Here is a 26,671-nt window from a genome sequence, read left to right as displayed (position 1 = left end):
TCAGGTTTGGGGTGTAGGGTCATCAATATGCAGATGACACTCAGTACTGTTTCTTTTTTCCATCCAGTTCATATGAAACAGTGATGAAGCTTAGCTTGGAAAAGTTACTTTTTTGAACTACAACTCCCATCAGCCCCAGCCAGCATGACCACTGGATGGGCTGATGGGAGTTGTAGTTCAAAAAAGTAACTTTTCCAAGCTCTGGGTACTGATGAGATGTGGGCCAATAAACTGAAACTCAGTCCCAAGAAAGGCAGGGGTCCTGTTAGTGGATAGTTTGTCTTCCCTTCTTAATGGTGTTCATCCGATGCTGGATGTGGTTGCACTCCCTCTGAAGGACCAAGTTCACATTCTGCGAGTGCTCATTGATTCATCTTTGTCACTGGAGGTGCAGGTTGTCTCCATGGTGAAATGAACCTTGTACCAATAGGAATGGGGGAGAAATTAAGTTCAGTTTGAATTTTAATGGGAATCTACCTAATTTGCACTATCCATAACTATATGCGAACTGTAATTCAGCTACCCTGCAACATTCTCATTTCTCCAAATGTTAGGATGCTGTTCTCCAACCAAATAATGTGTACAAAACTGCATATCTTAGTGGAAAGTGTGCATAAAAATGCATATATTAGTGAAGTGGTCTGAAGGCACATGAGGCCACCACCTTGCTGAAGCAAAGTAGGTCTGGGTCTGGTCAGTGCCTGGATGGGAGACCGCCTGGGAACCACATGTATGTCCCCTTTGGTTCCATGGTGAAAGAAAGGCAGGGTATAAATGTAACAAATAAATAAATAATAAGTTGACATATAAAATGCACTATATTAGGGGAAAGTGTCTGCAAAAATAGGTGTTAGGGAAAATAGCATGCAAAATGTGTATATTAGGAGAAACTTGCAGTAAAATGCTGACAAATCTTCATGAGGACTTTTTTTATTGCAAACTGATGCAGAAAGGGGGATATTGGAACTTAAGACTGGAAAAATGAGAAATGGAGAGAAAATGAGATGGACAGATTCGTCCACCCTTATCTGCTAGTTTAGGCTGGTGCACCAAATGCGATCCTACCTTGACTAAGATGGCCTGGCCTCAGTAATTCAAGTCTTGGGAACCTTCAGTTAGACTACTGTAGTGCATTATATGTGGGGCTGCTTTGAAGGTGGTTCAGAAACTGCAGTTAGTCCAAAATATAGCTGCAAGGCTGTTAACTGCTACTGGGTGTTATGATCATACTATGCCTCTGCTATGCCAGTTGGATTGGCTCCTAATTCATTTCAGAGTTCATTTCAAAGTGATGGCTTTGACCTTTTAAAAGCCATTCACAGCTTGGGACCAGGATACCTAAAGGAATGCTTATCTCCTCAAGTGCAGTAGTCCATACACTAAAACCTTTAATAGAGGCCCTTCTTCAAGTACCCCTACCATCTGAGGTACACCAGGTAGGCACAGGGCCTTTTTGGTAATAGCACCCTGGCTGTGGAATGCTCTTCCCAAGAAGGCTCTCCTGATACTTACCTTGATGTAATTTTAGCAACAGGAGCTAACATGCTGTCTATGGTGCTTCTGTGCTGGTTCGTCTCTGTATTTCTTGCTAACTGCTTTTATACTACTCTTTGATATTAATATCTCTGATATTGTGGTGTTTTAATGTTTTCATGCTGATGTCTTTAATTTGTTTTACTGTAAATAAAGAGACTACCTTGGGACGAAGGGCGGGATATAAATCAATCAATCAAACAAACAAACAAATAAAAAACCTTGGTTGGTTGGGGGAACTTCCCTGAGCTTAGTCAAACAATCTCAGGGACTGCACAGTTCCCTTGCTCCTGATCCTTTGTGCATATAGGCCTGATTCAGATGATAATCTAATCTATAATTTAGATTATTGTGAATGAACCTATATGAACCTTGAGTTCATGTGTTGCCCCATCCTCTTCTTCTTTGCACATGAGATGAGGAAGAGGACACAGCTTCCACTATTACTTTAAAATAAACCATGGCTCCCTGTTACATAAGCATTTTGGGGATTTACTGCCTTGCTATTCTTTTATGAAAATGCAGGTTATAAATACTTCAATAAATAATAAACTGTGGTATGATACTGGTTTGGTTTAATGAAGTGTGGTTAGAACAGTTCTTCAAGTTTGTATGTAACAGCATGCGCCTCCTGGGAGGAAGGGCAGAACATAAAATCAAATAATAAATAAATAAACAGCAAACTGTGGCTTGTTCTAAAATGTAAGATTTATCTCTCCTCCTCTTGCATATGGATGAAGGAAGGTTGAGTGTGAAAGTCCAAGTCTCATATAGGATTATTCATGATAGTGCAATGGTTTCGCTATATATACCCTTTTAAAGGTATATTAAAGGAGCTGGCAGTGATGAAGCATATAAGACGGAGACTAGAGCGACGCTGGTGGAAGACTCGGAGCGAGTATGACCGAACACAGGCTAGAGCCTATTTGAAGGCCTACTCCGTGGCAGTACGGACAGCAAAGAAATCTTTTTTCTCTGCTGCCATTGCATCTGCGGGGAGCTGTTCAGCGGAGCTGTTTCGAGTGGTTAGGGGTCTTTTACATTTGGACCACCGAGAGGATAATATACACCACTCAACAACCCGCTGTCAAGAGTTTGCACGACATTTTGCGGGTAAAGTCGCTCAGATTCGCTCCGACTTAGACGCTAGGATTGATACAGTCTCAGGGGATGTAACTTTGGCACCTGCCTGTCCAATATTGATGGATTCTTTTCAATTTGTGCAGCCTGAGGATGTGGACAGGATCCTTGGAGAGGTGAGAGCCACCACATGTCTGCTGGACCCTTGCCCTTCCTGGCTTATAAAAAGTGCCAGAGAGGGACTGGCTGAGTGGGTGAAAGAAGTGGTCAATGCCTCCTTACAACAAGGCAGAATTCCAAGGTGACTAAAGGAGACAGTTGTGAGACCTTTATTGAAAAAACCTTCCCTGGACCCCTTAAACATGGATAACTACCGGCCAGTGTCCAATATTCCATTCTTGGGTAAGGTAATAGAGCGTGTGGTGGCCTCCCAGCTCCAGAGATTCCTGGATGAAACAGAGTATCTAGATCCATTTCAATCTGGTTTCAGGCCTGGGTATGGGACGGAGACGGCTTTGGTCACCTTGGTGGACGACCTACGCAGAGAACTGGACAGGGGGAGTGTGTCCCTGTTGGTTCTGCTGGACCTCTCAGCGGCTTGCGATACCATCGACCATGGTATCCTCCTGGACCGCCTAGCTGGGATGGGACTTGGGGGCACTGTTTTGCAGTGGCTGTGGTCATTCTTGGAGGGGCGAACCCAGAAGGTGGTACTGGGGGACTCCTGTTCGACTCCTTGGCCATTGGCCTGTGGAGTCCCTCAGGGTTCAGTTTTGTTCCCTATGTTATTTAACATCTACATGAAACCGCTGGGAGAGGTTGTTCGGGCGTTTGGAGTTCGGTGCCACCAGTATGCTGATAACACCCAACTCTATTTCTCCTTTCCACCTTCTTCCAAGGAAGCTGTCTTAGTTTTAAACCGGTGTCTGACATCAGTTGTGGATTGGATGAGGATGAACAAATTAAGGCTTAATCCAGACAAAACAGAGGTGCTCCTGGTCAGTCGTAAGGCAGATCAGGGAATAGGGATACAGCCTGTGCTGGATGGGGTTATACTCCCCCTGAAGACACAGGTTCGCAGTTTGGGTGTCCTCCTGGACTCAGCTTTAAATATGGATTCCCAGGTTTCTGCACTGGCCAGGAGGGCTTTTGCACATTTGAGATTAGTGCGCCAACTGCGCCCGTTCCTTGACCCGTCCGATCTGGCCACGGTGACACATGCCTTAGTCACATCCCGTTTAGATTACTGTAACACGCTCTACATGGGGCTGCCTCTGAAGACTGCTTGGAAACTTCAGCTGGTACAATGTGCTGCAGCCAGAATGCTAACTGGGGCTGATTACAGGGACCATACAACTCCCCTGCTAAAAAAGCTCCACTGGCTGCCAGTTTGTTTCCGGACACAATTCAAAGTGCTGGTGTTGACCTATAAAGCCCTACACGGCTTGGGTCCAGGCTATTTGTCAGACCGCATCGCCCTCTATGTGCCTGCCCGGGCCCTGAGATCTTCAGGAGAGGCCCTTCTTTCAATACCTTCATCTGCACAAGTACAACTGGTGAGGATACGAGATAGGGCCTTCTCGGTGGCTGCCCCTAGGCTTTGGAATTCCCTCCCTAAGGAGATAAGAATGGCCTCTTCCCTGCAGTCCTTTCGTCGACAGGTAAAAACTTTCTTATTTCAGCAAGCCTTTGATTCCAAAGGCGGCTAAGGATAGGCCCAAAAGGAGGTCTTATTGCTCTTGTTTATTTTTTAATTATTCTGATTTTATGAGTATAGTTTTTAATATCAAAAACAGTTTAATGCTATTTTAAATTAGAGTTCATTTTTAAATTATATCTGTCTATATTTATTTACTTATGTATTATATGCTTTTAACTTTGGTAGGTTTTAATTGTATCTGTTTTTTATCTGGAAGCCGCCGTGAGTTCCAATTTGGAAAAACGACGGGGTATAAATAAAGTTAATAATAATAATAATAATAATAATAATAATAATAATAATAATAATAATAATAATAATAAATCAGACATGGTGAATCTGTGGCTTCCCAGATGTTCCTGAAGTACAGCTCTCATAATCCCTGACCATTGGTCACGCTGGCTAGGAGTAATGGGACTTGGAGTCCAACAACAGCTGGACTGCTACAGTTCCCCATCCATTATAACAAAAGCACATCCAACACAGAGGGGTTGATCAAAGTCTTCTTCTTTAATAATAATAATAATAATAATAATAATAATAATAATAATAATAATAATAATAGTAATAACAATCCACCCTTCCTCCCAGTAGGAACCTAGTTAAAGCTACATCTTCTAATTATATAATATTACAGCTAATGCAATTAAACTATTTTATAACTCATATTTCTTATACAACTTCTAACACCTCATTTCCAACATTCTGATACTGAGTTTCCTGATTCCAATACTAACTAAACTTTCCCCATTGTCCCATGTTGTTACCCCATTGTTTTCATTTTTTAATGTCCTTCTCAAAGCTTCTTAGAATATCTTATTGTTTAGTTGATTGTCTGAACTGGACACTCATTGTATTACTATCTTTTTTTTCTAGAATGGTCATTGAGAGTTTGATCTCCATTTCTGCTTGATTTTTGTTGAAGCATTCATAAGCAGGTGTACCACAGTTTGTGGTGTTAACCTGTCCAATAAGGAAGAGACGCCTTAGTTCCTTGAAAAACAAGCACCATGCTCAAATATGAAGAACTATGATCAAATTTACAGCTGAAATCACCTTCTGTAGCAATCCAAGCTGGAGTTACCGGAGTGATTCCAGGAGAACACTGCTGAATTGAATGAAGAATGAATGAATCCACATTTGAGGGGCAACAGTATCAAACACACAGTGTCTCTGTTTAGAAATGGAAGAACTGCCCACAGAGTTAGAATTTTGTGATGCGTGAAACCCCAAAACATATGTAACTTCGCTTCAGCTAACCAGATTTCAGGCTGGGCATGCTTTTGTGCAAAAGCAACTTGGCCTGGAAAACAAACTGCATTTCTCATGAGAACTTCATTTCTTGAAATACTTTTTTTCAGGTTGTTCTTTTCATTGGCTATGTCCAACGTGCAGTCGGAACAGATTTGTCTGTGGTTTATCACCATTTCTGGTTGCTGTTTTTTTTGTTTTGTTTTGGGGTTTATCTTTTGTTATGCCAGGAGACTTCATGAAGACCTGAGGTGCACATCACTTAAAACAGCAAACAAATAAAAATTACCAAACCATTTTAAACTAGAAAAGTGATTTTCCCTTTGGTTTGATTTTTTTTCAGAGGAGAGTTAAGTTATTATGGAAAACAGGTGGTCTTTACCGCTGCCTTGGATAAAAAGATGGGAGATACTTTCAAGATGTTCTGACCACAGTTAATGAAACAATGGAAAGGGAGAGTCAAATCATTTCTTTATTGACTCAGTCTTTCATTGACAGCGTGCTAAATAGATTCTGAACTGCAACCTATAAATGTCAATTATGTAAAATCTAGTTCTATGAGGGAGATTTTTTAAAAATAGCTACATTTTGTTCTTATGGGCATTCAGACTCATTCTTGGATTAATTTGAGAAAGTATGTGTGTGTGTGTGTCTTGGAACATTTTTGAATTTATCCTAGAAGAGGTTTGGAGGAGAATTCACCCATTTCTGTCCCTAAGAAATGTTTTTTAAAACATGCAAATTTAGAGAAATAAATCTGCAACTTTTTACTCTTCCCCCCCCATTGTTTTAACTCATGGTGGAGGAAAATAAAAATCCCTCCAGAATACATGAGAATATAGATATCTAAACCTCCCTTAACAACCATGCTGGGAAATGAGCAAGTCAGATGAAGAATGAGAGTCTTTATAAGATAATATATCACTGATGTTGTTTTTTCTCAGTGCTCCACTTAAAATGCAATCTTAGAATCACTAAAGGGAGAAACACATCTTTGAGAATTAATATTTTGGTTGTAACGTAAAATAGATCATGAAAAGGTATGGCTCATTGTTCATTGCGGTCGCAGCTCTTGTTCTCTGATCCTCCTCTACAGCCTCTTCTCTGTCCTACTGCTGCCAATGCTGATCCAACATACGTAAATAAGCATGCATCTAGATGTTAAGGTTTTTTATGTGTGTTTCAACAGTATTGTTCTTTTGATGTACTCCTGTAATGTGGATTTACTTTTGCCTACTTGCAGTTTCTGATGTGGTTTGTTGGGTTTTCCCTGATAGTTTACCTGTGAAAAGCTAATTCAGCTGCTTGAAAGAGCCTTACTGTGTTTGCTTAAAGCAGGCCTGCACAACTTCTGACTCTTCAAGAAACATGCTGTTAAACAGTCTGTCACAGTCCACTGGGATTTTGGTACTATTCTGAGATTGCAAAAGCAGCAGACAGGCTACATGACTGCTGATGTCACTTTGTTTTTTTGGTTCACACATTGTGCACAGCTTTTAGTATCATGAACTAATTTTAAACCCACATTACACCTCAAAGCCTATGGGTGAGATGCAATGGTGACAGCCCACCTATGCAACAGAAATCCCTTCTGTGACAGGCCTTCCAGTTTCTTTTCTTACCAGGTCACTTGTGCAACAGAAATCTTCTTGTGCAATGGAACTTCCTTTTTCTTTTCTCATCCCTCTAGATCCCCCACATACCCCCCAAAATCTGCTATGGAGAGTCCCCCAACCTTCCACAGCACTCTAGCCTGCAGAGATGAAGAGAGGAGGGAGACCTTGTTTCTCTTGATATTAACCCACAGTCTTCTAGTCATTTTGGATGGCTTGATGATTGTCCGCATGTGTGCATGAAGCCAACCAGAATGTTAAGTGAGATTACAGAGATGTGAAAAAATGTGAAATCAAAGCAGCTGGGAGATGCAGACAAAGATAATTAGACTGCCCTGGTGATTGCTGGGATGCTTATGAAGCAGAAGTTGTTCCTGCAGATTGCCAGATATAACGTTTCTCAAAAGGAACAGCCCATGTGTACATTTTCTGTCATATGGATAGGTTGTTGTTGTTATGTGCCTTCAAGTCAATTACGACTTATGGTGACCCTATGAATCAGTGACCTCCAAGAGCATCTGTTGTGAACCACCCTGTTCAGATCTTGTAAGTTCTGTGGCTTCCTTTATGCATTCAATCCATCTCTTGTTTGGTCTTCCTCTTTTTCTATTCCCTTCTGTTTTTCCCAGCATTATTGTCTTTTCTAGTGAATCAGGTCTTCTCATGATGTGTCCAAAGTATGATAACCTCAGTTTCATCATTTTAGCTTCTAGTGATAGTTCTGGTTTAATTTGTTCTAACACCCAATTATTTGTCTTTTTCACAGTCCATGGTATGCGCAAAGCTCTCCTCCAACACCACATTTCAAAGGAGTTGATTTTTCTCTTATCTGCATTTTTCACTGTCTAACTTTCACATCCATACATAGAGATGGTCTGAATGATCCCGACTTTAGTGTTCAGTGATGCAGCACTTCAATTCCCATTGAAATCTCTATACAGTAGGGAAGCTTGAAGAATTCCATTTTTACACAGCGACTGACTGATACACATCTCCTAGACTATTCCATATATATCTTGCATTCCCATAAAAATGGTCAAGGTGACTCTCTCTTGATAGAAATGTACTCTGTATATCAGAAGCTGTCTTGTACCAAGTCAGGCCATTGGCCCATATCATAGACCAATAATGGTCTATAGGGTTTCAGTCTAGGGCCTTTTCTAGCCTGCCCTGAGATACCAGGGACATTTGGCATGCAGACTATATACCACTGAACTGCTGTTGAGACCCTTCTACTCTGGAATGCCATTTCAATTTTGTCAAACCAGAGATGTTCTAACAGCATCCCTTAGTGTGATGGAAACTTTCATACCACAAAAAGTAAGGGAATATGTATGTATGAGAGTTGATTTTGAGTGATTAATCAAACCAATTTTTGTTCCAGGTTTACAATGGCCTTGTAAAATCATTATTATACTCTCAAGCAGAGAAAACCACCAATATGACTATCTTGTAAGTATCTACTTTTGGAGTCTGTGTGGTCAAAATAGGTTGCCCCTTTTTTTTTGAGCTAGCTGCAACTTTATGAAGATATATGACTCTCCTAAGGCACAAAACAATGATTTCATGTTTACTTAAATGTTGTGTTATGAAGGCAAGACCATAGGTAAACCACTTACCTACCACAGTTTCTGACAATTGAATTAGATAGATAGATAGATAGATAGATAGATAGATAGATAGATAGATAGATAGATAGATAGATAGATAGATAGATAGATAGATAGATAGATAGATAGATAGATAGATAGATAGATAGATAGATAGATATAAAACCAGCCAATAAAATACACAATTATAGAACAAATAAAACAACTGCAACCATAAAACAAATGTAAAAGCAGTTAAAAAAAGTTCCAGATATAAAACAATTAAAAACAATTCCACATATAAAAACAGTTTAAAATAATTCTAATACAGATGTACACTGGGGTAAAGATGGATAGGGTATAGATGGAAGTCCTGGATGAATAACAGATACTTTAAATTCACTTTTTGCAATGGACATTTGGTAACGCAGGTCTAGAAATAATCCATCTTCTGCACTATCATAGTCTGTGTCATTTCTATTGAGTTCATTTTCCTACCTGCAGTTTGAACCTAAGAGGAGCACCATTGGATCAAGCCAAGGGCCCATCTAGTTCAGCATCCTGCTCTCATAGGGAGATATCTATGGGAAACCCAGAAGAAATGTGATTCATTTGCTGCCAAGGAGCAGAGTAGGTGTCTTCCTGCCTGTATGGTGAAAGGACATAGCTCAATGACAGTGAATATGCTTTGCATTGAAAAATTCCAGCTTTAATCCCTGGCATCTCCAGATTAGTGGGAAAAGACTATTGTCTGAAACCCCAGAGAGCTGTTGCCAGTCATTGTAGGTAGACAATGTGGCAATAGTTGGATTAAAATTTCATCCATCATATATTAACACTTAATCCAGGAAGCTGGTTTTATAGTGAGTCAGACCACTATTTAATCATTAAATAATGGTCTGACTCAGTATAAACCAACTTCCTGAATCCCTATGTCCTTATGCTGAAAAGTTAAGTGCGTGTAGATGAAAATACCCAAGCCTCCTGATCATGTACAACTTCTGCATGGGCACTCTGCAATAACACTCATGAGGCAGTGTGTCTGTGAGTGTCTTGCACACAGACAACAGAATCCAAGAGCCGGTGTGGCGAAGTGGTTAGACTATGACCAGGGTTCAAATCCCCCCTCAGCCATGAAGCTCACTGAGTGACCTTGGGTCAGTCACTGCCTCTCAGTCTAACCTACTTCACAGGGTTATTGTGAGGATAAAATGGGGAGGGGGACAACAATGTATGCCACCTTGAGCTCCTTTGGGATATAAATGCAATAATATATTACACACACACACACAGCCTGGAAAATTACTTTCCTTTCTTTCTTATTAAGTATCAGTTTTGCCCAACATGAAAACCATTTTTTTCTACTGGATGGCTTGCATTTGCCTTTCTGCTGTACTGTATGCACAGAGTAATATCCAGGCACATTCATCTTTTCAGCCTCTAAAACTGAGGAGTGACAAATGAAACCTGTTGACAATGTTGTACAATAAACTGTGTAATTTATTAGGAATGAAATTCCTCTCCACTATGATTAAAGGCAGTGGCAGATAAAACAGAGTTTTTGCACCTTTTGCATAGATCAGTCTCAAAGTCTTGTCCAAATGATTCATAAATACTAAAAAAAAACTGATGTAATTTAGTTGGGAGAATGAGTCCTGTTACTCTTTGCTTAATCACCTCAGGGAAAAGTTGAAAGCCCTTTAAAAAAAAAGCACTATACATTTTTGCTTTTCAGGGGATATCTCATTAGGTTGAACAGCTTTTTGGCAACTTTATGTTTTTGTTATATAAGAGCAGCAAATGTTCACAACTAAAAAACAAACACACAAAAAACACTTTGGGTTGTTTCATAGTCACGCATAGTTGTTCAGCACTTGATGGCTGCAGCAACAAGTGATAAATTGCATATGTGAAAGAGGTATTGCCTATCAAACACCACAGTCGGGCTTTGAATATTTCCCAGAGGTGATTAAGGAAAGAGTAGCAGGACTACTGCTTTACTTCCTTTTTCATGGCATTCCAGAAACGTAGTTTTTTCCCCATTCTGCAGTTGCACTAGCTCGGCATCACCCAATGGGCCCCCAGGCCTTGTGTCGCTACATGATGCTACTTAGCATGCCTCAGTGACAAAGAGTGACAACCCTTTCTCTTCTTATCTCCCCTTGCAGTGCCACTACAGCTCCCACTACCACTTCCTAGGTAAAGGCGAGGGTGTTTGGAAGATGGGATGCTGGTAGGGAGGGCTAGCAGAACAGGCTTTCATTTTTCTGAGCCTTGGATTAGCTTGGAAAAATGAACCAAGCTTGGCCCACTGTTGGGGGGAATCAGTGTCAGATCATTTCTGAGTCACACATGGTGACTTGGGGAGAGCCTTCCCATCTCTGTTGGTGGTTAGTCATAAATAAAATGCCAACATTTTTAGAATAAACCCTAGGGCTAAACTAGACATAACAAAAGAAAGCTGTGATTAGTATATCCTGTGTTGTTGTTTTTTGGTTAATTTGCAGCTGTATGGGAATGATTTCGAAGAATGGAGATGGTATTATTATTACCATAATAATGAGAGAAGGTATTATTATTATTACTACTACTACTATCATTATTATTACTCTTGTTAGTCATTTTTTTAAATACAAAATCTCAAGCAACTCAAAAAGATTTATTTAACTCTTCCTCCCATGCCCATGTCTGATGTAGCCCTCTAACCAGCTATTAGCTCAACAGGGGAGAAACAGGTGCAGATACTTTTCCTGTCTCACCACCGCCTTTGGCACTAATAGTAGGTTGAAGAGGGGCATGAAGAAAAAAGGATTAAACAGAGCACTCTTGCTCAGAGTATCACAGTCCATATTTTCAAAGCTACGTTGTAGGGCTGCGAATTAGCAAAACGAGTCTGGTTTGGCCTTTAGCTCATCTGCCTCATGAAATGCAAGATGCATTTTAACCACTGTCAGGTGTTAGTTTTTCACTTCTAGAGTGAATTCACACACTCACAGGCCCTGGATTTTGTAGACATGGTTGGTGAAGCAGGCACCCTGGCCCTCCCACCCACAGGAGGCAGCATAGGCATACTTTCCTATGTGCATTTGACCATTTGTATATTACTTCCCCCCCAAAAAAAACACCAAGGAGGAGGGAAGACTCTGCAAATCAGATTATGTTCCATACTACCTGAATCAGATATGAACTTGTAGCATAGTTGGTGTACACAGGTGATCACCATGAACATAAGAACATAAGAAGAGCCTGCTGGATCAGGCCAGTGGCCGATCTAGTCCAGCATCCTGTTCTCACAGTGGCCAACCAGGTGCCTGGGGGAAGCCCGCAAGCAGGACCCGAGTGCAAGAACACTCTCCCCTCCTGAGGCTTCCGGCAACTGGTTTTCAGAAGCATGCTGCCTCTGACTAGGGTGGCAGAGCACAGCCGTCATGGCTAGTAGCCATTGATAGCCCTGTCCTCCATGAATTTGTCTAATCTTCTTTTAAAGCCGTCCAAGCTGGCGGCCATTACTGCATCTTGTGGGAGCAAATTCCATAGTTTAACTATGCGCTGAGTAAAGAAGTACTTCCTTTTGTCTGTCCTGAATCTTCCAACATTCAGCTTCTTTGAATGTCCACGAGTTCTAGTATTATGAGAGAGGGAGAAGAACTTTTCTCTATCCACTTTCTCAATGCCATGCATGATTTTATACACTTCTATCATGTCTCCTCTGACCTGCCTTTTCTCTAAACTAAAAAGCCCCAAATGCTGCAACCTTTCCTCGTAAGGGAGTCGCTCCATCCCCTTGATCATTCTGGTTGCCCTCTTCTGAACCTTTTCCAACTCCATAATATCCTTTTTGAGATGAGGCGACCAGAACTGTACACAGTATTCCAAATGCGACCGCACCATAGATTTATACAATGGCATGATGATATCGGCTGTTTTATTTTCAATACCTTTCCTAATTATCGCTAGCATGGAATTTGCCTTTTTCACAGCTGCCTCACACTGGGTCGACATTTTCATCGTGCTGTCCACTACAACCCCGAGGTCTCTCTTCTGGTCGGTCACCGCCAGTTCAGACCCCATGAGCGTATATGTGAAATTCAGATTTTTTGCTCCAATATGCATAATTTTATACTTGTTTATATTGAATTGCATTTGCCATTTTTCTGCCCATTCACTCAGTTTGGAGAGGTCTTTTTGGAGCTCTTCGCAATCCTTTTTTGTTTTAACAACCCTGAACAATTTAGTGTCATCAGCAAACTTGGCCACTTCACTGCTCACTCCTAATTCTAGGTCATTAATGAACAAGTTGAAAAGTACAGGTCCCAATACCGATCCTTGAGGGACTCCACTTTCTACAGCCCTCCATTGGGAGAACTGTCCGTTTATTCCTACTCTCTGCTTTCTGCTTCTTAACCAATTTCTTATCCACAAGAGGACCTCTCCTCTTATTCCATGACTGCTAAGCTTCCTCAGAAGCCTTTGGTGAGGTACCTTGTCAAACGCTTTTTGAAAGTCTAAGTTCACTATGTCCACTGGATCACCTCTTTCTATATGCTTGTTGACACTCTCAAAGAATTCTAATAGGTTACTGAGACAGGACTTTCCCTTGCAGAAGCCATGCTGGCTCTGCTTCAGCAAGGCTTGTTCTTCTATGTGCTTAGTTAATCTAGCTTTAATCATACTTTCTACCAGTTTTCCAGGGACAGAAGTTAAGCTAACTGGCCTGTAATTTCCGGGATCCCCTCTGGATCCCTTTTTGAAGATTGGCGTTACATTTGCCACTTTCCAGTCCTCAGGCACGGAGGAGGACCCGAGGGACAAGTTACATATTTTAGTTAGCAGATCAGCAATTTCACCTTTGAGTTCTTTGAGAACTCTCGGGCGGATGCCATCCGGGCCCAGTGATTTGTCAGTTTTTATATTGTCCATTAAGCTTAGAACTCCCTCTCTTGTTACCACTATTTGTCTCAGTTCCTCAGAATCCCTTCCTGCATATGTTAGTTCAGGTTCAGGGATCTGCCCTATATCTTCCACTGTGAAGACAGATGCAAAGAATTCATTTAGCTTCTCTGCAATCTCCTTATCGTTCTTTAGTACACCTTTGACTCCCTTATCATCCAAGGGTCCAATTGTCTCCCTAGATGGTCTCCTGCTTTGAATGTATTTATAGAATTTTTTGTTGTTGGTTTTTATGTTCTTAGCAATGTGCTCCTCAAATTCTTTTTTAGCATCCCTTATTGTCTTCTTGCATTTCTTTTGCCAGAGTTTGTGTTCCTTTTTATTTTCTTCATTTGGACAAGACTTCCATTTTTTGAAGGAAGACTTTTTGCCTCTAAGAGCTTCCTTGACTTTGCTCGTTAACCATGCTGGCATCTTCTTGGCCCTGGCGGTACCTTTTCTGATCTGCGGTATGCACTCCAGTTGAGCTTCTAATATAGTGTTTTTAAACAACTTCCAAGCATTTTCGAGTGATGTGACCCTCTGGACTTTGTTTTTCAGCTTTCTTTTTACCAATCCCCTGATTTTTGTGAAGTTTCCTCTTTTGAAGTCAAATGTGACCGTGTTGGATTTTCTTGGCAATTGGCCATTTACATGTATGTTTAATTTAATAGCACTGTGGTCACTGCTCCCAATCGGTTCAACAACACTTACATCTCGCACCAGGTCCCGGTCCCCACTGAGGATTAAGTCCAGGGTTGCCGTCCCTCTGGTCGGTTCCATGACCAACTGGTCTAGGGAATAGTCATTTAGAATATCTAGAAACTTTGCTTCTTTGTCATGACTGGAACACAATTTCATATCTCATCTCCAGGTCTCCCTGAGCATTTTGATCAGGGGGACGATCGATCGTTCCCAGTATTAAGTCCCTCCTGGGGCATGGTATCACCACCCACAACGATTCTGTGGAGGAGTCTGCCTCTTTTGGGGTTTCGAGCTTGCTGGATTCAATGCCTTCTTTCACGTATAGAGCAACTCCGCCACCAATACGTCCTTCCCTGTCCTTCCGATATAGTTTATATCCAGGGATAACCGTATCCCACTGGTTTTCTCCATTCCACCAGTTCTCGGTTATGCTCACTATATCAATGCTCTCCTCTAAGACCAAGCACTCCAGTTCTCCCATCTTGGTTCGCAGGCTCCTAGCATTAGCGTACAGGCACTTGTAAGCAGTGTCTCTCTTCAAGTGTCTTTGGCACTTGTGGTTAGGCCTGTGGTAATTTTGCTCTTCTGAATTTATATCCTGTGCCCCTGCTCTCACAATGCCTACTTCTAGGCCTACCCCTTTTAAAATTTCATCATTTCTTTGGTTTTTATCCCAGGGGGGAGGTTTATTCCGAACCGGACCTTTCTCAGCTCCTGTCGGGTTTCCCCCCTCAGTCAGTTTAAAAGCTGCTCTGCCACCTTTTTAATTTTAAGTGCCAGCAGTCTGGTTCCATTCTGGTTCAAGTGGAGCCCGTCCCTTTTGTACAGGCCCGGCTTGTCCCAAAATGTTCCCCAGTGCCTAACAAATCCAAACCCTTCCACCCGACACCATCGTCTCATCCACGCATTGAGACTGCGAAGCTGGGCCTGTCTGGCTGGTCCTGCGCGTGGAACCGGTAGCATTTCAGAGAAAGCCACCTTGGAGGTCCTGGCTTTCAGCATCCTACCTAGCAACCTAAATTTTGCTTCCAGGACCTCACCATGTGTGTTGGATCCCTATCCAACACAGAGATGATAACTCCCCCACTGTGTATATAAACCAGCTGTTACTGTATGCTAATAGAAGATGATGGAGGGGCCATAGCTCAGTGCTTGCATGTAGAAGATCCCAGGTTTAATCCCTGGCATTACCAGTTAAAAGGGCCAAGTAACAGGTGATGGGACAGATGTCTGTTTGAAACCCTGGAGAGCCACTTTCAGTCAGAATAGACATATCTGAGGACATAAGAAGAGCCCTGCTGGATCAGGCCAAAGGTCCATGTAGTCCAGCCCTCCATTCTCACAGTGACCAACCAGATGCCCACAAGCCCTCGGCTAGATTGGAAAATAGGTAGCTTCCTATGTTCCTGTGTTTTCCTCTTCCAACGGGTCTGGCCATGAGTAGACATGCTGAATTAACTGAATGCTGATTACAGAGAGCAGTGAGAGAATCCATGGCAGAAGGCACAGCAGACAATGAGGAACAAAGTTTCACTGTCTGGTTATACTGAATGATAAGAGGAATGGGGGGCGGGGAGAAGAAGAAGAAGAATGGAATAGCAATATTCCATGCTGAAGTTTGGTTAGGCTTGTGTACAATAAATAATACTGAACTCATAATTTAGCAAGCAGTGCTGACGTCAGGCACAATTTCCCAACTTTTCATAGCACTTCAGATACTTCCAACCTAACAGTAATTCCCACTTAGCTTGGATCCTACCTCCTAAGAATTTGTTTGCAGAATGGGTAATTTTTGCCCTGTGGTCACTCCAGTTCTTACAGTTACAAATGTAGCCCCTCTCTCTCCTGGGATCCATATACAGGTCAAATTGCTGAGTTCAACTGCATAAATATTGCATTGCATCATTATACAGCCACAAGAGTGGCTGTATACTATAGCCAGCATGGATTTTTCACATTCTGCAATGTTAAATGGAAAATACCCCCGCATGCCATTCTGATGCTTCCCATAAACTCATTTCAAAACAAAACCTTACAAAACTTATAGTTCTGAACTCAGAAACGCTTGCTTAACAACCCTGTCAATTTTCATGGCGATACACAAAACAGTCAGAGAGAATCGAGAGTTCAAAGTCTAAAAAGAGAGAGAAAAACCTCAGAGCCCTTTTGGACTTTTTTCTGCCAGAGTTCTTATAATCTGTTGAAATTCATTAAAAATCAGCCATGTTCACAGAGTACCTGTAATCCTGATACTGACCTTGCCCCATACTCTGACCTTCATCTACTGCAGTTTAAAAGTTAAAAAAATGCCTGGTTAATTTTTAATTAATTTAAGAAATTTTGCTGGAAGCCTATTATAACACGGGGCATGCTCAGTAAGGACCAACAGTCAGTGTTCTAAAAGCCTCACAGCTGCTGGGCTTGGTTAATAAGAGGGCCACACCCATAACAGACTTGATTTCACTTGAGACAGTCATGGCTTCCCTCAAAGAATCCTGGGAAGTGTAGTTTGTGAAGGGTGCTGAGAGGAGACTCTTATTCCCCTGAGAGAATCGGTTAACAGTCAGCCACTCTGATTGAAGGTCTGTGAGAGGAACAGGGCGTCTCCTAGCAACTCTCAGCACCCTTCACTAACTACACTTCCCAGGATTCTTTGAGAGAAGCCATGATTGGCTTTGAGCCATGGCTTTGATTTACCTATCCTAATCATGATTGCATAGGAGTAAATCCAATTCAACTCAATAATCATACAAATGATCAGACCTGCCTTTTCCCTCCTTCCCCTCTCCTCTCCCTGCCTCCTCCCCTCTCCTCTTCCTTCTTCCGCCTCCCCTGTCCACTCCAGCCCTCCGTCCCTCCCTCCCCCCGGTCAGTGTTACCTATCCTAAGCATGATTGCACGGGAGTAAATCCCACTGAACTCAATAAACATGCAAATGACCACATCTGTCCTCCTTCTCCCCTCTCCCTCCTGCCTGCTCCCATCCCAGTCCTCCCCTCTGCCTTTCCACCCCTCCTTCCTCCCCCTCCTCCCTTCCCCATCCCCTGTGGTCAGTTTCACCTATCCTAAGCGTGATTGCCGTGTGTGTGTGTGTGTGTGTCTGTGTGTGTAAATCCCACTTAACTCAATAAGCATGCAAATGATCAATCCATTCTCAGCAAACTTGCGCAGGATCCCATTTCTTATCTCCCGGATTAAAAAGCAAGGAAATTCACTAGATATTAGTGAATATCTACAATGGTTAATCCAGCAATGATTTTACTCCTATTCCCTCTTGTTGTTTTCAGTGATTATAACATACTTTGTAAAATACATCTGAAGAGAAATGACATACGGTAGCAAAGAAGAGGCCCCTGAAAGCACTGTAAAACCTTGACCTCTTGGCAGGCTGTATTTGCAGTGAATTCAGTGAGGAAGTTGCCAAAATTCTGCTGGAAAAAGGAGATGGCAAGGGAATGTTTTGGCACCATAGGTATTTTTTTGGAGTGAATGCCATCATGGTCTACTACCTTGAAATCTAAGATAATAAAAATACAGGAGATCAAAGTCCAGCAAAAGAGTGAAGGATAATAGTAACATTGCCAACCAACAGGGTCTGCGTTCAGATGATTAGCCATGAGATCTGAAGGAGGAGACCACATCTTGGAGCTGGAAGTCATAAACTAATGCAGAGACAAGAAGCAGCAGGTTGCACTGGAAATACTCTAACAGAGAGCATGAACCTGGCAAGTTAATCAGGAAGACCAAAGATGGGAAATCTGTGGTCCTCCAGATGTTGCTAGACCACAACTCCCATTGTCCCTGACCATTGTGGAGTCCAACAACATCTGGGGGTTCTCTATCCATGAGGAAGATAAAAAACAGACCAAATCTAAAGTGCTATAGTGCTGCAGTAAGGGAGCAGCTAGAAGAAAATGAAATATTTACTTTAAAGACTATTTTAAGAGTATACACAATGGCAATGTGTATGGGATAGAGAAATGCACAGCTCACGGGTTGATGCTAAGTAGTGACTGAAGGAGGATGAAGAAGAGTGGATCACTGTTGTTATCAAAGGGTGTCATTTGGTGAAGCTGGAAGTCTGAATATTAGGCAGGTGCCATCTCTGCTATCTTTTTGTCGCCTTTTGAAGACTTTCCTCTTTCAACAAGCCTTTTAGGTTGAGACCTATCCCAGTCTGCGTCTGTGTTAGAATTGCTTAATATGTTTTTTAATAATGTTTTTAACCCTTTTTAAAGTTTTTTTTTAAATGTTTTAAACACTGTTTTGTTTTAATGTATTTTAAGATCTGTTTTTATGATGTTTTAAAGTGTTTTTACTGCTTTTGTTTGCCGCCCTGGGCTCCTGCTGGGAGGAAGGGCGGGATACAAATAAAATAATAAATAAAATAATAAATAAATAAATAAAGTTGGGGCAGTCTGCTTCTGCACCTATGAGGCACCCCACATGGACTGTGCTTTGTATGGCTCATAGCATACTGATCGTTTCACTGGCTATAACGCTACATGATTCTGCTATGTAGTTTCCAAGTGTGGTGCCTACAAATGCATTCCTGTATATCTATGGGCCATTCCCTGTCTTTTTTTTGTTTTGAATGAACCCTTCAGTGCTATAGGGGATGAGGTGAGTCTTCAGTGGTACTCTGGACAGCTCCTGGAAGGGCTCTAATTCCATAAAGGTAGAGCTCAGATGTTGTTTCAGTGACAGTCATTGTGGGAATGAATCTTAAATTGGAGCTGCAGCTCTGTCTGAACAGCTAGGTCTGCCTTGTGGTTGACTCTGATAAAGAGGGTTCTGCTAGGGCTTCAGAACTAGAATCCTTGGAGATGGAGGAGGGCAATGTGGCCTCCACAGACCAGAGAGGTACTGGTATAATGGGATCCTCTTGCACAAGTATTTCTGGAGTAGTATATCTGGAACTGACCCTGAAGGCAATTCTCACTCAAAATCACCTGATGAAGGAGAATCTGACCCAGGTTCATCACACTATACTTGCCTCCATCAAGTAACACAATCTATTAATTACAGGAGTCTGCTTCCCTAATCCTGGCCCCCTATGGTTACTCCTGCAGGGGTGACCAAATAATGCATTTATTCTGTCCTTGATGTACTACCAGTGATTATGTACACGAGGAAACCTGCTGGAGCAGGCCAATCGCTCACCTAGTCCAGCATCCTGTTCTCACAGTGGCCAACCAGATGCCTATGGGAAGCCCACAAGCAGGACCTGAGCACAAGAGCACTCTCCCCTCCTGCAGTTTCCAGAAATTGCTATTCAGAAGCATACTGCCTTTGACCATGGAGGCAGAGCATAGCTATCGTGGCCAGTAGCCATTGATAACCTTCTCCTCCATGAATTTGTGTAATCCTCTTTTAAAGCCATCCAAGTTAGTAGCCATCAGTTCCTTTTGTGGGAGTGAATCCCATAGTTTAACTGTGCTCTGTGTGAAGAAGTACTTTCTTTCATCTGTCCTGAATCTTCCAATATTCTTCTTCATTGGATGCCCATGAGTTCTAGTGTTATGAGAGAGGGAGGAAAACTTTTCTCTGTCCATTTTCTCCATGTCATCTATAATTTTGTACACTTCTATCGTATCACCTCTAGTATCATGTTTAAATTTAGTGTAAACTGGTGTTTTGCACAGGAACAACCATTAACTGTGATAATGGTGACTTAAAAGGGAACATCTGTGACAACAACAAAAGGTTTATGGCAGTATACTTAGGTAAGAGTTGGTATTTACTAAAGTTTTCCCATGTGCTCAGAGAAAATAACAGCTGCTTGTGAGAACTTTCCCTAAGACAGAACGGTAACATAGGCACAGACCAGCTGCTTTTCTTTCTGGTAGACACTGCACAAATTTGTAATGGAAGACGACTGACCAAAACAAGGATTTAATAACCTACTTCACTGTACTCAACCTTTCTCTTACTTGGCTCATGTTCATACAATAGTTATGCTACACCATTTCTAATAGGTCTTGTAGGATTTAAATACAGGATGTGTGGTTTCATGGAGACAACAAAAGAGCATAATATTTAGATCAGAGAATGAAGGGAAAAATAATTACACAGGGCAACAAATCATCACTTGCTAAAATTAAACATTTTGTAATATTTTCCATTCGACCAAGTTTCATTCAATTTATATTCCCTTATTGCTGACCAAAGAACAGGACACAGTCTGCAGACTGACCAGCTGCAGAGTGTACAGACAGTAGTATATATATCTGCATAAAGTTGTGAAGAAGGCCTGCACAACTTGTGTTACACTTAACTACCCTCCATGTACATAAGGTGATTCTGTAAATCTTTGGAGTGGGGGGCGGAAGGATATTCTGCCTTTCAAAGTGAGGGAACTGCCAAGCAGGGCTAGTCTTGAAGTTCAGCTTTAAACTTTAAATATTTCCTGCATAGAAGCCTGGATGGATTTCCCTGTAATTTGGCAACCTTCATTCACTCAAGGAGGCATGCAGTATTTTCCCTTCAAATTTCATCCACTTCTGTGAAAAGGGAAAACAAGGCTATAGCCATTTTTAGATTCCCCATTATATTCAATTGGGGGAAACATATTTGATTAGGACCTGAATAAAGTCCAGCTGGAAAGATACAGAGTGGATCTGAAATAACTCAGGTTGCCTCCCAATGGAACAGATATACATATAAGGTGGATCTTCTGGCTGGTGCACACCCCTAGTACATACTTTTCATGCAATTTGTAACTTCATTCCTAATTTCTCCTTATGATCGCTGAAGGCAGGGAAGCTACTTTTTTCCAAAGGCTTATTATTTTTCTCCAACACTTTAAAGCATGTTGCGGCTATGTGTAACTCATTATGGGAGACAAGGTTTGGACTGAGGAGCAATAAAATCTATAGGATGTTATGCACATGTAAGGAATGGTAATAGAATCTAGCCCCTCCATGTAAAAGTTAGGCTTATGTTGCTAAATATATATTTCCTCCAGAGGGATGATAAATGCACTTAATGTTTCACATTCTTTATTTGGAAATAATAGTCTTTCAACACTTGCTCATTATAATCTTGTTACTTGAAAGAAGATTCATCTGCATTGTGTGGGAAAATCCTACCCCTAAATGAGTGCATTTTTTTTGTTACTATTTGAGAATGAATCATAATTCAGTTTCAGTTTCGTTTGGTCAAGCGGACAGAACTAAGATTCATTGTATGGAGCATAATACATCTGACTTGTATTTATATAGTTATTCATTTGTGAATAATCATTAATGTGCCATGACAAAAGTATTAATTGAAAGTTTCAGAGAATGCCCGCCATGCTGGAGAATTCTGATTCTGATTCTTCAGATAAAGGATTGCCCCAAGCTGTTATGGTGGGCAGCAGAAGTGGGAAACCCTATCAGCTCCCTCACTGAGGGTCAAAAAATATAATAAAATAAATATTAGACAATTTACCAAAGTTTAATTGTTCCTAACCATTTCTGGCAGATCCAGCTCTATTTTGAGTGTTCTGTCTCTTCTGATTTATTATTATTATTATTATTATTTATTAGATTTATTGCCCACCCTTCACCCAAAGGTCCCAGGGTGGCTCACAACAATTTTAAAATACATCATTAAAACAGTTGAAAGCAACCTAAAATCACATCACAAAAAATAGGGTGGGTCCTAAAAATATACATCTCAGATGTCAAAGGCCAGGTTAAAGAAGTGCATCTTTAGCATTTACCAAATACTGTACAGTGAAGTTGCCCAGATGCACCTGAGTGAGGAGGAAGTCCCACAGCTCCCCCTTGAACTTCTGAAGGTGGTGGAACTACCAAAAGTACCCCCTTTGCTGATCTCAATACCCTAAAAGGTCTGTAGGGAAGAAAGTGATCTTTCAGATATTTGTACAAAACCTGTACAAAACATAACATTTAAAATGTATTTATGTATTTTCTTTCAAAATACGTATTTCAAAACACAAATATTTATTTGTGCTCAAAGCATGCCTTTTTGATTGCATTCTAATAAGCTTTTGGAATTGAAAACTGTATTGGAGCATTCATGAAATGCAAAAGCATTTTGCTGCCACTATCAAATCATCAATCTGCCACCCAGCGGAGCTCTTCGAATTGTCCGGGGGCTATTACACGCTGGCCCCAAGGACATGATAAAACCATCTGAGGCCCACTGTAATGAATTTGGTAGGCACTTCCAGGATAAAATCTCTAGCATCCGCCAGGACTTAGATTCCAGTGTTATAGCAGGTCAACCAAGCGTCGTATCCAGAGCACAGCCTTGTCCCGATATCTTGGATGAGTTTCAGTTGGTACAGCTTGAGGATGTTGACAAGGTGCTTGGACAGGTTTGTGCAACCACTTCTGTGCTGGATCCTTGCCCTTCTTGGCTAATAAAAGCTAGCAAGGATGGAACAGCCGGCTGGGCCAGGGAAGTGATTAATGCTTCTCTGTGAGAGGGGGTGGTCCCTGGCAGCCTGAAAGACGCAGTAGTGAGACCACTCCTGAAGAGACCCTCCCTGGACCCAGAAAATCTTAACTATAGGCTGGTAGCAAATGTTCCATTCCTGGGCAAGGTCATTGAACAAGTGGTTGCAGGCCAGCTACAGACACTCTTGGATGAGACCAATTATCTGGATCCATTTCAGTCGGGTTTCAGGCCTGGTTTTGGCACGAAAACAGCCTTGGTTGCCCTGTATGATGACCTCTGTCGGGAGAGAGACGGGGAGTGTGACTCTATTGATTCTCCTTGATACCATCGACCATGGTATCCTTCTGGGAAGACTGGCTGAGTTGGGAGTGGGAGGGACTGCATGCTGGTGGTTCTGCTCCTACTTGGCGGGTTGGCTCCAGAAGGTGGTGCTTGGGGAACATTGCTCGGCACCCTGGACTCTCCAGTATGGGGTTTCACAGGGGTCAGTTCTGTCCCCCATGCTGTTCAACATCTACATGAAACCATTGGGTGCGGTCATCCGGAGTTTTGGAGTGCGTTGCCATTAGTATGCTGATGACACGCAGCTCTATTTCTCCTTGTCATCTTCTTCAGGTGAGGCTGTCAATGTGCTGAACCGGTGCCTGGCTGCAACAATGGACTGGGTGAGGGCTAATAAACTGAGGCTCAATCCAGACGAGACCAAGATGCTGCTAGTGGGTGGTTCTTCTGACTGGATGGTGGATGTCCAACTTGTCCTAGATGGAGTTGCACTCCCCCTGAAGGAGCAGGTTCATAGCTTGGGGGTTCTCCTAGAACCATCTCTGTCACTTGAGGCTCAGGTAGCCTCGGTGTCATGGAGTGCCTTCTATCAACTCTGGTTGGTGGCCCAGCTACGCCCCTATCTGGATAGGGCAGAGCTTGGAAGTAACTAGTTACAAGTAACGAATTACTTGTAATTTATTACTTTTCTGAGTAACGAGTGGGTAACTTCATTACATTTTGCTGGTAATAGAACGAGTAGTAACTTCATTACTTTTGAGGAGTAATTGTAATGTTTCCAGCATTACTTTTGCGCATTACTTGGGGGGGGGAGCTGGGGAAGTCTTCTGCTCCTCTGATTTGTGAATAAAAATCATGTGCTTCAAATTGGGCTTCTGTGCAGCGTTGTTCTTCCTTCATGCTCTATGGGTGCTTAGGAGGCGACAAAGGAGGAGGTGGAGAGCGAGATGGCGTGGAGAAAACAATTGTTTAAAAATTGACAGGAGTGGAAGGAGAAAAGAGCTGGAGGCAATATAAATATACAAAAATATGTGTGTTGGGGTATCATTGCTGGGGGTGGGGTGAGAGGATGTGAGATTCTGTTATGCCATTCTGTTAATCTTATGGATAAAAAATATATATACTACTACCCTCTGTGTGTGTGTGATTATTTTTAACGTTGTTTAGGCTACTTGGATGTGCAGCAGCCAAGGCCAGCACCTTGTGGGCAGTTTTATTTTAAAAAGTAACTGAAATGTAATTGTAGCAATTACTTTTGAGTAAAAGTAAAGTAATCAGTTACTTTCAGAGCAATTGTAATTGTAACGGTAATTACTACTTTTTGGGGGCCATGTAACTGTAACTGTAGTTTATTACTTTTTAAAAGTAATCTTCCAAGCTCTGGGACAGGGATAACCTGGCTTCAGTTGTCCATGCTCTGGTAACCTCTAAATTAGATTACTGCAATGCACTCTACATGGGGCTGCCTTTGAAGACGGTTTGGAAGCTGCAGCTTGTGCAAAATGCAGCGGCCAGATTCATAACATGGACCAGACTGTTCAAACATATAAAACCGATTCTGGCCCGCTTGCATTGGCTGCCTGTATGTTTCCGAGCTCAATTCAAAATGCTGGTTTTAACCTATAAAGCCTTACAGGACTTAGGGTTTTAACCTATAAAGCCTTACACAGCTTAGGACCACAATACCTGATGGAACGCCTCTCCCGACATGAACCCACCCATACGCTATGCTCAACATCCAAGGCCCTCCGAGGGAAGCTGGGAGTCTGGCAACAAGGGAGAGGGCCTTCTCAGTGGCGGCCCCCAAATTATGGAATGATCTCCGTGATGAGATGTGCCTGGTGCCAACACTGTCATCTTTTCAGCGCCAGGTCAAGACTTTCCTCTTCCCCCAGGCATTTTAGCATGTGTTTTTTAAATTGTTTTTAAATTTTATAAATTGTGTTCTTACATTGTTTTTTGTGTTTTAAATTTTTTATATTTGTGTTTAATGTTTTTAATTGCTGTAAACTGCCCAGAGACCTTCGGCTATGGGGCAGTACATAAATGTAATAAATAAATAAAGCTGGTGTAAAGCTAATTTCCAGTCCATACATTAGTATAGTAGTTCAGGTCAGTTTGTACAGGACTTCAGAAAGATCAAATTTCTTGAAGGTCCCTAGGTCCAAGTGATATCTCCTTATCCCAGGTGTGCCCACTCAACCGCTTTGATCTGTGGAACTGGTACTTTTACAAGTGTCACTTAATGTTCATTTCACACTTGCAAGGAATTGATCCATTGTGATATTATTTTTGGCACCTGCTTAAATTTTTTTTTGGTTTTGCAAGCCTACCCAGTCATGTAATTTTTGACATGTAATTTTACTATGCATATTTTTTTTAAAGTGCTGGTTTTATCAATATTCTGATAAAATCTTATGACAATTTGCAATGTTTGCTTGTATCAGTATTTTTTATTATTAACTTTTTATTTTTTATTTTTTCAAAAGGTTTTATTACAGGTTGCATAAATGCAGGCACATCTGCAACACTTTTTATGGATTCACAATAGTAATACAATAAAATAACATAATATAAAACAACAACTTTAACAGTACTGTGCTACATATCTATTGAAAACCATGAATATTTTAGATTTTTCTTTGTAAACTGGTGAGAGGCTTTCTGTCTAGTACATGGTATGAAAATGTTGATAAGTGTATACGTTGATAAATAAATAAATAAAATATTGTACTGATGTATGATGCCTAAGGTATCTATATAGTTTCATCTCTCCAAAATAGTATTCTGTCCTAGGTCTACGCACGCACGCACGCACGCACGCACGCACGCACGCACGCACGCACGCACGCACGCACGCACGCACGCACGCACGCACGCACTAATAGGAGCCCAGGGCAGCAAATAATCAACAGAACACAAAAAGCCTTTGAAACATATCAAAAACAAAACATCTTAAAAACATTTTTTTAAAAAGCAATTCCAACACAGACGTAGACTGGGATAAGGTCTCTACTTAAAAGACTTGTTGAAAGACTATCTTCAGTAGGCACCGAAAAAATAACAGAGCTGGCACCTGTGTAATATTTAAGGGGAGGGAATTCCTAAGGGTAGGCGCCGTAACACTCATGGTCCGTTTCCTATGTTGTGTGGAATGGGCCTCCTGATAAGATGGTATCTGCAGGAGCCCCTCACCTGCAGAGTGCAGTGATCAACTGGGTATATAAGGGGTAAGATTAGCTTTCAGGTATATACACACACATGCATGCACACACACGTGTTCACACACACACACAAACACACACACACACACAATTCCTGAGATGGACAGACATCCAATCTTCCATTTGCAGCAAATCCAGAGCCAAAACACTAGTCATGCCACCACCAAGGGGATTAATTTCCAGAGGGAAAGTGTGATATGTCTATGGCAGAAGTGCCTACTGTTGGTGGAGGTGGCTCACCTATGCCCATTTCTCTCTCCCCTCCCTTCCTTTCAAAGTTCTCAGTACTTAGATTGAATTTGTTTCCTGAGACAGAAGCACAAAACAGAGGAAGGGCCATAGCCTAGGAGTAGA

The 26,671-nt window shown here is 41.7% G+C and overlaps 1 protein-coding gene across 1 annotated transcript in view; it reads left to right on the top strand.

Annotated features, from left to right (window-relative positions):
• ANGPT1 (angiopoietin 1) overlaps positions 1-26,671 on the top strand; it is a 220,730-nt gene that overhangs the window by 28,321 nt on the left and 165,738 nt on the right. The gene's annotated exons all lie outside the window — the stretch shown is intronic.

Source organism: Rhineura floridana, chromosome 1 (genome assembly GCF_030035675.1).
Source record: "Rhineura floridana isolate rRhiFlo1 chromosome 1, rRhiFlo1.hap2, whole genome shotgun sequence".
Lineage (NCBI taxonomy): Eukaryota > Metazoa > Chordata > Lepidosauria > Squamata > Rhineuridae > Rhineura > Rhineura floridana.
Note: the sequence above shows the minus strand (reverse complement) of the source record. Positions and strands in the feature narration are given on the sequence as shown.